The sequence below is a fragment of the Sinocyclocheilus rhinocerous genome, unplaced genomic scaffold (assembly GCF_001515625.1).
Source record: "Sinocyclocheilus rhinocerous isolate Xijiao unplaced genomic scaffold, SAMN03320098_v1.1 scaffold475, whole genome shotgun sequence".
Classification (NCBI taxonomy): domain Eukaryota; kingdom Metazoa; phylum Chordata; class Actinopteri; order Cypriniformes; family Cyprinidae; genus Sinocyclocheilus; species Sinocyclocheilus rhinocerous.
In genome coordinates, this window is record NW_015646677.1 from 798349 (window position 1) to 806897 (window position 8549).

At 39.7% G+C, this 8549-nt stretch overlaps 1 protein-coding gene across 2 annotated transcripts in view; it reads left to right on the forward strand.

The window, feature by feature from the left end:
- LOC107707998 (sodium-coupled neutral amino acid transporter 4-like) overlaps positions 1-8549 on the forward strand; it is a 24372-nt gene that overhangs the window by 2749 nt on the left and 13074 nt on the right. Inside the window, exon 1 of one of the 2 annotated variants that reach the window (XM_016512137.1) lies at positions 6301-6392. The exons of the other annotated variant lie outside the window; for it this stretch is intronic. The gene's annotated coding sequence lies outside the window, so the exon portion shown is untranslated. Of the gene's footprint in view, positions 1-6300; positions 6393-8549 lie in introns of those variants that run through there. 2 annotated transcript variants of the gene reach the window in all.

Below are 8549 nucleotides of genomic sequence, written 5' to 3' on the forward strand. Positions count from 1 at the left end.
TACATACTGCTGCTGCGGGACACTAAACACCGTCGAGCGTTGTTTCCACCAGCATGGCAATTTTTTCATCACTAATTGATGGATGTCTAAAATATAAAAATAAGGAGAAGCCTAAAACAGGCCCGAGGCCCGGCCCGCGTCTGAACTATGACGTGAAAATTGGCCCGAAGCCCGGCCCGAGGGGGCGTAAAAAAGTTGGGGCCCGTCGGGCCCGGGCTGAAATGCAGGGCTCTATCTAGTATCGCCCTCATCACCTTCATCAGCAGCTTAAAATTGGACATGATGTTTATGCTAATTATGATCAGAATTATCAGGAAGTATCTTTATGAAACTAGATTTTTTTTAAAGAACATGAGTGCCCATGGAAAACCCACCGCAACGCTACAGTGTTTTGGATGGTTGCCAGAATGTTGAAATATGGTTACTTATTGTTTTTTTTGCACAACACTAGGGTTGTCTGGGTGGTTTCTGGCTGCCTCATGTGAAAATAGTCCATCTTCATGTCTCTAGATATGGTTCTGTCGTCATTCATCCTCATCTTTCGTTATTTTCAACGCGAGCAGCTCAGGTCAGTCCATTATGTGTTCTGCAATGAGCAAATCAATAGACTGATAAGATGTTGGACAGAGAGATGAAACCAAGGACATGACAACCAAAAAATAAACATCAGAAACTCTTTGTCAGGCTTTTGTATTTGCAATCCAATTTTTAATTCAGTCAAGCAGTTTTTGTAGAGGTCAAGTTAGCCTAATACAAAGAGCCAAATCACCAATCACACAGATTGCATTTAAAAACAAATGAGACGCAGTGAATTGAAATAAATTCACAAATTCGCGTCGCGTTTTCTAAACGTTAAAACTGTTTTAACTTTGCATGACTTTCTTTGCATCTCTTGCATGAGACGCGAGTGCAGCAGTCATATTTGTCCGTCTAAAAATGTGCTGAATATCTGAATATGAATCTGAATATGAAATCTGTGTGAATGGCTTGGTTTCGGTTTTAACCTAATCAAGATCTTCTACGCATTGAGCTACTATATTTCTCTAATATTTTGAACGAATAACACAGCAGCGGCGCGTCTCGTGGGCTAGACTAACAAAACATTAAAATGCAACGTCACTTATATCATCATCACCGCATCTCACACACCGCTGATGATGCTCCCTGACGCACTCCTAACATTCGATTGTACCATTTGCACCAAAGGTGTGTAGCAACATATTTTCTTATTTGTTTCTACCTTTTCCGCTGGCGGTAAATCTCCGGAAGCCCAAAGATTTTACGATTAAAAATTGTGAAATTTGGCACGTTGATCGAGCAGCATCTCAGCTACTGTTATGCCAAATTTGGGGGTTTTATCTCAAAGCGTCTAGCATCACCATCAGCTCAAAGTTGCACCAACGTTTCTGTTTACAATGCCTGAACCATGTGATCCAGGAACATAATGCCGTTTTACCTGATTTTAAATTCAATGATAACAATGTTTTAAATTTTAAGCATCGAGATTTTTAATCATTTTGAAGTTTTCAGATGTTAGAGCGTGCATTGGATTATCCCAGAAAATGTAAAATCCGTCAAGTTGCTCACTGATTGTTGATATTCCAAACATTAACATGTAATGCATCAACAAATTTGTTTTTGCAACATTTGCCTTGAAACTAAACTAAATATGCATTGAGGGCAGTTTGAGAACAGCGCCACCTACTGAAATCAGAAAAAATACAAATTAATTTTTTTATATTTACTTTTTAATTTTTACTAAATCTAATTGATTCAATATTTTTATTGAATAAGCAAAATAAATATTTATTAAGCAAGTATATGTTGAAAATGCAATGCAAGTATGAGAGTCTGGTTTCAGATTTAATGGAGCAAAGGTAAAGCAGCGTTGTGAGATGGTGGAGGTTCCTGGTGTCTGTCTTTCTGCTGCTTGATATATTTGTGTAATGTAATCTAGAGCTGTACGGAGGGTCGGGCTGGAACAATGCCTGTTAACATAATGCTTTTTCATCTGATTCTGAATTCAGTCTTAACAATGGTTTAAATTCTAAGCCAACTAGATTTTTCATCATTTTGAAGTCCAAAACATTATTTTAAACATTCCGGAAGCCCAAAGATTTTGAACTGTGTAGCGCTACCATCAGCTCAAAGTTGCATTAACATTTCTGTTAACAATGCCTGAATCTAGGAACATAATGCTTTTTCATCTGATTCTGAGTTCAGTCTTAACAATGGTTTAACTTCTAAGCCAAATAGATTTTTCATCATTTTGAAGTCCAAAACATTATTTTAAACATTTGCTTTTGGATTATTCAAGAATTTATCAAAGCCGTCAAAAGTTACTCACTGGTTTTTGATACTCAATCCGTTTGCATGTGATGCATTTACAAATGTATATTTGTAACACTTGTATCGTACGTACATAGTACGTGCCTATATTGTGCGCTATATCGAAAAATGTTTATATCGTTATCGATGAAGGTGTACCGTCGATAAATATCGATACCGTTTTATCGCCCAGGCCTAAGTCCAGCTATGAGCGCTCAGAGAAATAAGAGCGTGCAGGTTGAGAGCTGAATATCAAACGAATGTAAATCGTGTGTTGTTTGGGACGGTTTGTCCAGTTTTTGGGTTGCTGGTCTCGGGCGGGAGTGTGGAATGTTGCTTCCCAGTGTGGCATCTTTCTCATCGTTCCTCTGTTTCTATGGCAACCACTCCCACATCGACGACAGTGCAGACAGTGATCTTTTGCATGTATATGCTGCTCCAAGATACCCTGTCCTAGAAGCCACGATAATACCATGAGAGTTTGGGCCGTGTTTCCCATCCTTGTTCCTGGAAGCACATCAGTAGTACACATTTTGGATGTCTCTCCTATCTGACCCGTCTATTTCAGGTCTTGGAGTCTTTACTAATGAGCTGATGAGTTGTATCGTACGTACATAGTACGTGCCTATATCGTGCGCTATATCGAAAAATGTTTATATCGTCATCGATGAAGGTGTACCGTCGATAAATATCGATACCGTTTTATCGCCCAGGCCTAAGTCCAGCTATGAGCGCTCAGAGAAATAAGAGCGTGCAGGTTGAGAGCTGAATATCAAACGAATGTAAATCGTGTGTTGTTTGGGACGGTTTGTCCAGTTTTTGGGTTGCTGGTCTCGGGCGGGAGTGTGGAATGTTGCTTCCCAGTGTGGCATCTTTCTCATCGTTCCTCTGTTTCTATGGCAACCACTCCCACATCGACGACAGTGCAGACAGTGATCTTTTGCATGTATATGCTGCTCCAAGATACCCTGTCCTAGAAGCCACGATAATACCATGAGAGTTTGGGCCGTGTTTCCCATCCTTGTTCCTGGAAGCACATCAGTAGTACACATTTTGGATGTCTCTCCTATCTGACCCGTCTATTTCAGGTCTTGGAGTCTTTACTAATGAGCTGATGAGTTGAATCAGATATGTTTGTTGGACGCTTTTCATATTTCTAGGGTTCTCAGAAGCGGAAGTCATTATAAACTGTGGGTAGCACAGGTTTGGTAAACTTCTTTAGTGTTGTTGAAACTACACCAAAAATATTTTTTTGTGCTCCAATTTGCAATTTGGAAAAAAAATCTAAGATAGTGCTTCTGTGACTTTTCAAAAGAGGAAAAAATATCACGAGATTGATTACATTGGTCAGAGGAGAGAAAAATGTCAAATTTGAAAAATAAAAATGTTCAAATTTTGAAAACGTTCAAATTGTGCAAATTTTCAAATGTCAAAATTAGAAACACAAAGCAGTGTTAACTAGTTTTCTGAAACTGAATGCTAAGGAAATATAACACAAAGTATGGTGTTATAAATCTATATTCATTTATTTTAAATGGAAATATAAAAAAAACTTTGCTACACTTTAAAAATGAATATTAAATCTAGCAAAGAGTCCATTATGAAGAGTTTGAAGAGTGTACTGTTGACGCACATCCAGAAAAAGGCTTGGAAATACTGGTTAGAGTACATTTTTGTTGTTGTTGTTGGCTCTCATCCTTATAAGAAATGGCGTCTAAATAACAAAATGATAGGTTAATTTTTGGGCCACTAGTTGAGTGCTTATTTCAGAGTCTCTCTGAACTGTTGGTTTGTTTGAGGGGGAGATATTTGGATTTATTTTGAGGTTGAAGGAACTAGATTTTTTCTGTAAAATTAGAATGTTTAGCTGTATTTTTAGCAATTTACTAAATTTAATTTATTATACAGTACTCTGTGAGTGTGAGGTAGAGGTGTTGTGTTTCTGTGGAGCGTTGTGTGTTTGACCCTTGAGCCGGAGCTGCTGATTGGCTCGTGGTGTTGAGAGTGTTGAGTGTCTCTGTATAAGGAAAGGCCTCTCGGCACAGGAAGGCTCTTTCTCCTTGAGATTGGAGCACCTGCATCAAGACAGTAAGATTGGCTTTTTACTATGACTAGCATTTTACAGTCAATAACATGTGACAACATTCAGACGCAGTCATGATGTAGGAGCTGATTGATTTATTGGACTCTTACTTTCAATGAAACAGGCACTGTCTGTAATTTGTCTTTTTTGGGGGTAGCACGTTTTTTAAATGCCTCATCTTGAATGGCTGGATTGGTTTGACTGGGATTATTTGTTTGGGAGGATGTGGCGTACTGGTTAAAGGTTGCTGGTTAGATCTTCCCAAGATGCAAACTATCACAAACCCAGCTTCAGGTTGGTTTAGCTGGTTTACCACTTTGGATAAAGCAGCTGTTAAATGGCAATTTACAGTAGTACTTCTATAAAACTAAGTATTTCAGTTGGCACTGATGGATTTTTCAATGGCCAATATTGATATCTAGAGATTTGAAGTGCAGTATCTGATATAATGTAGATAACTACATAATACAAGAAATTGGCTGAACACATTTTACACAATATTTACTTGAATATTTACCAAAATTCACCAATAATTGGCGATGTAGCACTATTGGTGGCCAGTATTTCAGTTGGCACTAATGGAGTTTTCAATGGCCAACATGGATAGGCATCTGGAGTGCTGGTATTGGATATAATGTTAATGCTGAACACATTTTACACAAATATTACCATAGTAAAGAATTCACTAATAATTGGGAATGTAGCACACTAGTATATTAGTGGTCAGTATTTCAATTGGCACTGGTGGATTTTTTGGCCTCTATTGATATCTAGATGCAGGTGCAGTAGACATTTACCGGCCTATTATCAAAAGTCTTTCTAAAAAAATACAACAAAACATTTTCTTGCGACCTTACGTGAATTATTATGACAAAATACATTATGAAGAAGAACTGCACCTGTTCTGCAGCTGCATTAGAGCTAACATTAGCATCAAGCTACATAAGACAATTTATGAGATTATTAGTACACTTTTACTCAAAACTCACTTTCCATGTATATGCATCTTTGGACTATAAGCCCTTATTTTCGCTGTTCAGTGAAGCTATGTGAACACAATAAACCGCTGCAGACGTGAACACAATGCGTGGTGAATTCCTATTCCAAAATTTGACGCATACAGATGTATTATTTTGCTTTATTAAGCTAGAGTCTTTAATCTTTCTACTGATGCACAGTTTGTCCAGATCAAGTAAGAGTGTGATGTTTTAACGTGCTGTTAAAGTGAAACAACAATAATCTGGGGCCGTCACCGATCTTTGACAGCTAAGGGGTTAAATATCTTACAAAATTCACCAATAATTTCATTTGTTGGTAAATTTTTCCAGTATTTCAAGTGGCATTTCAATGGCTGATATTGAGATCTGGAGTGCAGGTATCTGATGTTATGATGATCTATAACTACTTATAATAATAATAATAATAATAAAAATATGTATTTTACTCAATATTTACTTTAATATTTTACAAAATATCCCAATAATTGTGAAAGTAGCATGTCTTTTAATCTGTCAAGTGGACGTGGTTGTTGGCCGATATCTGCCAATAGGATTTCTGATGGGAGTTGAGTGAATTTTCTGTTCATCTCTGGGTTTTGGATCAGTGACCCCAGAGTGTGTGTCCGTATGTGTTTGCACACGCCTCAGTCGCGTATGCAGATTGGCGGCTGCTGGTTGGTGTCCCAGAGCGCCCGTGAGGCCGAGCGACCCCAGATTCTTGCCCCAGTGCAAACAGAAGTTGATGCAATTCGTCGCCTTATCTCAAACTCATTTCTGGAAGCCCGTGTGCCCTTCAGTGACGCAGGTGGAGGGGAGAGGGGCGGAGCTTCGAGCTGAGTGGTTGACATAGAAGCGTCCTGATTGGCTGAGGTGGGCCCTCCCAACGTTCTTTTAAAGCTTCCACTTACCGCCAGGGCTAAAAAACGAAGCTCATCCTTGATCTGTGAGCACATCTAGTGTCCTGCGTCTGACCGGCTCTCATTGTGAGTAACCAAACCACCATTAATACATTATAATTGGGTTAAAGCTGGAGGAGATCCGTGGGTTTTGCATTTGGTTGCTCGGTGTTGGTGTTTCTGTGTGTGTGTGTGTGGTCTGCGTCCAGCCGGCAGCTTGAAGAATGCTGGTTCAAGCACAAACACAGACATTCCCTTTGAAGAGCGAGTGTTTCTCGTTGTAAAACACTCAGGTCAGCTCCAGCTGCTTGGAGGCATTCACGACGACAGCACAACTAACTCATGGCGCTTTTCCACTGCGTGGCACGACTCGGCTCGGCTCGGTTTGCGTTTCCACTGCCGTTTAGTACCGCTTTAAGTGGGCGGGATTATACACACGTCGCAGCCAAGAGCTGAGCGACCTCCTGAAAAACTTTTCCATTCTGCATCGCCCCATCAAGCTCTCTCTGGATCCGCTCCTCGGCTATCAACGAGAGGAACATCTGTACTTCCTCAGCAGACCATGAAACAGCCATTTTTTGATTGTTTAAAAAAGGTGTGCTCGTTCAAAACTGTTGTTCATTAAAAAAAAAAAGTTGCGTTCGATCCTCGCTGGCTGTGCTGATTTAAATCTAGCGGGTCTGGTGTCTCATATCCAAGTTCAATGACGCAGGTAGGGATGATTCTCTCCGGCCAATCAGTGATCAGCAGGGTTTACACGTAACATTTTGGTAACGGTACGGCTCGCTTGGAACCTCAGCCGAGGTGGTACTGAAAAAAGTACCAGGTACTGCACCCAGTGGAAAAGCCCCCAAAATTGAGCCGTACCGTGCCGTACCATGCAGTGAAAAAGCACCATTAGACCGGTTTAAAGCCAGTCTGCACAGGTTTCACTCAAACTGCAACTGAACAGTTTGGTTAAGATGGTTTATTTTGTCGTTCCTCCAAAATGCTGCTGAAGCTCTAGAGGAGATGCATGAGATTACCGGAGAAAAGTCTGAGATGCAGAGGTTCTTGGTTTAATGTCTTTGCTGTCAAGGACAAACGATTGAGGTATTTCATCTACTGTTTTTCTACTTCTGCTTTCGGTCGTAAATCTAAAAGAGATTTATTGTGTTGAGAGCAGCTGCAAATAAAGCTGCATTAGTCATGTGTGTTATGAGACTGTCAGATCTCAGCGTTTCTCAGTGTGTACTGAAGTTAAAGGTGTGGTCGTGTTTCATTAACAGGGTCTGTTTGGGTTTGTTGCATCAGCTTTTTCTGCTCTCCACTGGTTAGGCTGGTTTACAAGGCTGGAGTTTGTTCTTAGACTTGATGTCTTACAGCTGAAGTTACATGAATGCTTAGTTCAGACTAATGAACCAGAATCTTCTATCATGCTATGCTGCAATCTCAGAAAAAAGGTACAAAAGTTGTTGTGGTACTCTTGTAAAAGGTACCAATATGTTACATTTAGGTAACTTTAAGTGGTAATATAAACATTTAACGCACTAATACGCACCCTTTTGGGGAAAAAAATATGCCATTTTAAAAGTTTTCGTCCCAGTGACAGCTTTTGTACCTTTTTTTTCTTAGAGTGTATGAGTCATGGTAACATTATATACATGTATTCATATAGGATAAGATCTAAAGCGACTTACAGCTGAGAATATGTAATATATATTAGAGCCCGACCGATATGGGTTTTTTGGGGGCCGATGCCGATACCGATATTAGGGAGTAAAAAAAGACCAATACCGATATATAATACATTTATTATTCTTATTATAAATAACTTGAATAACACAAATAGAACAAAAAATATATAACTTGAATTAAGAAATTAAACAAGGTAACTGTGTAGGGCAAGCAAGCTACTGCCAAACCAACAGGGGCAGGTTTATGCAGGAAGCACAGCTTTTCCAAATGTAAACATCTAAAAGATACTAACTTTTCAATCTGCTACGTTACTGACTGTACTGACAAACTATGCTGACACCGTGTCTGCGCTGCAACAGAACGCGTCAAAGCGACCGTTGAAAATCATTTGAACTTCTGTCAGCACGTCATAAATAGAGGCATCAGTTTACTGAATCCGGTGTCGTCAACATAATGGGTTTTATTCTACACCGGACGCGAGCGGCATGACAAAATACAATAGAATTCTATTGTATTTTGTCGCGCCGCGCGATGTGATAAGCATGAGTTCTGGGCCGCAGCGCGGCC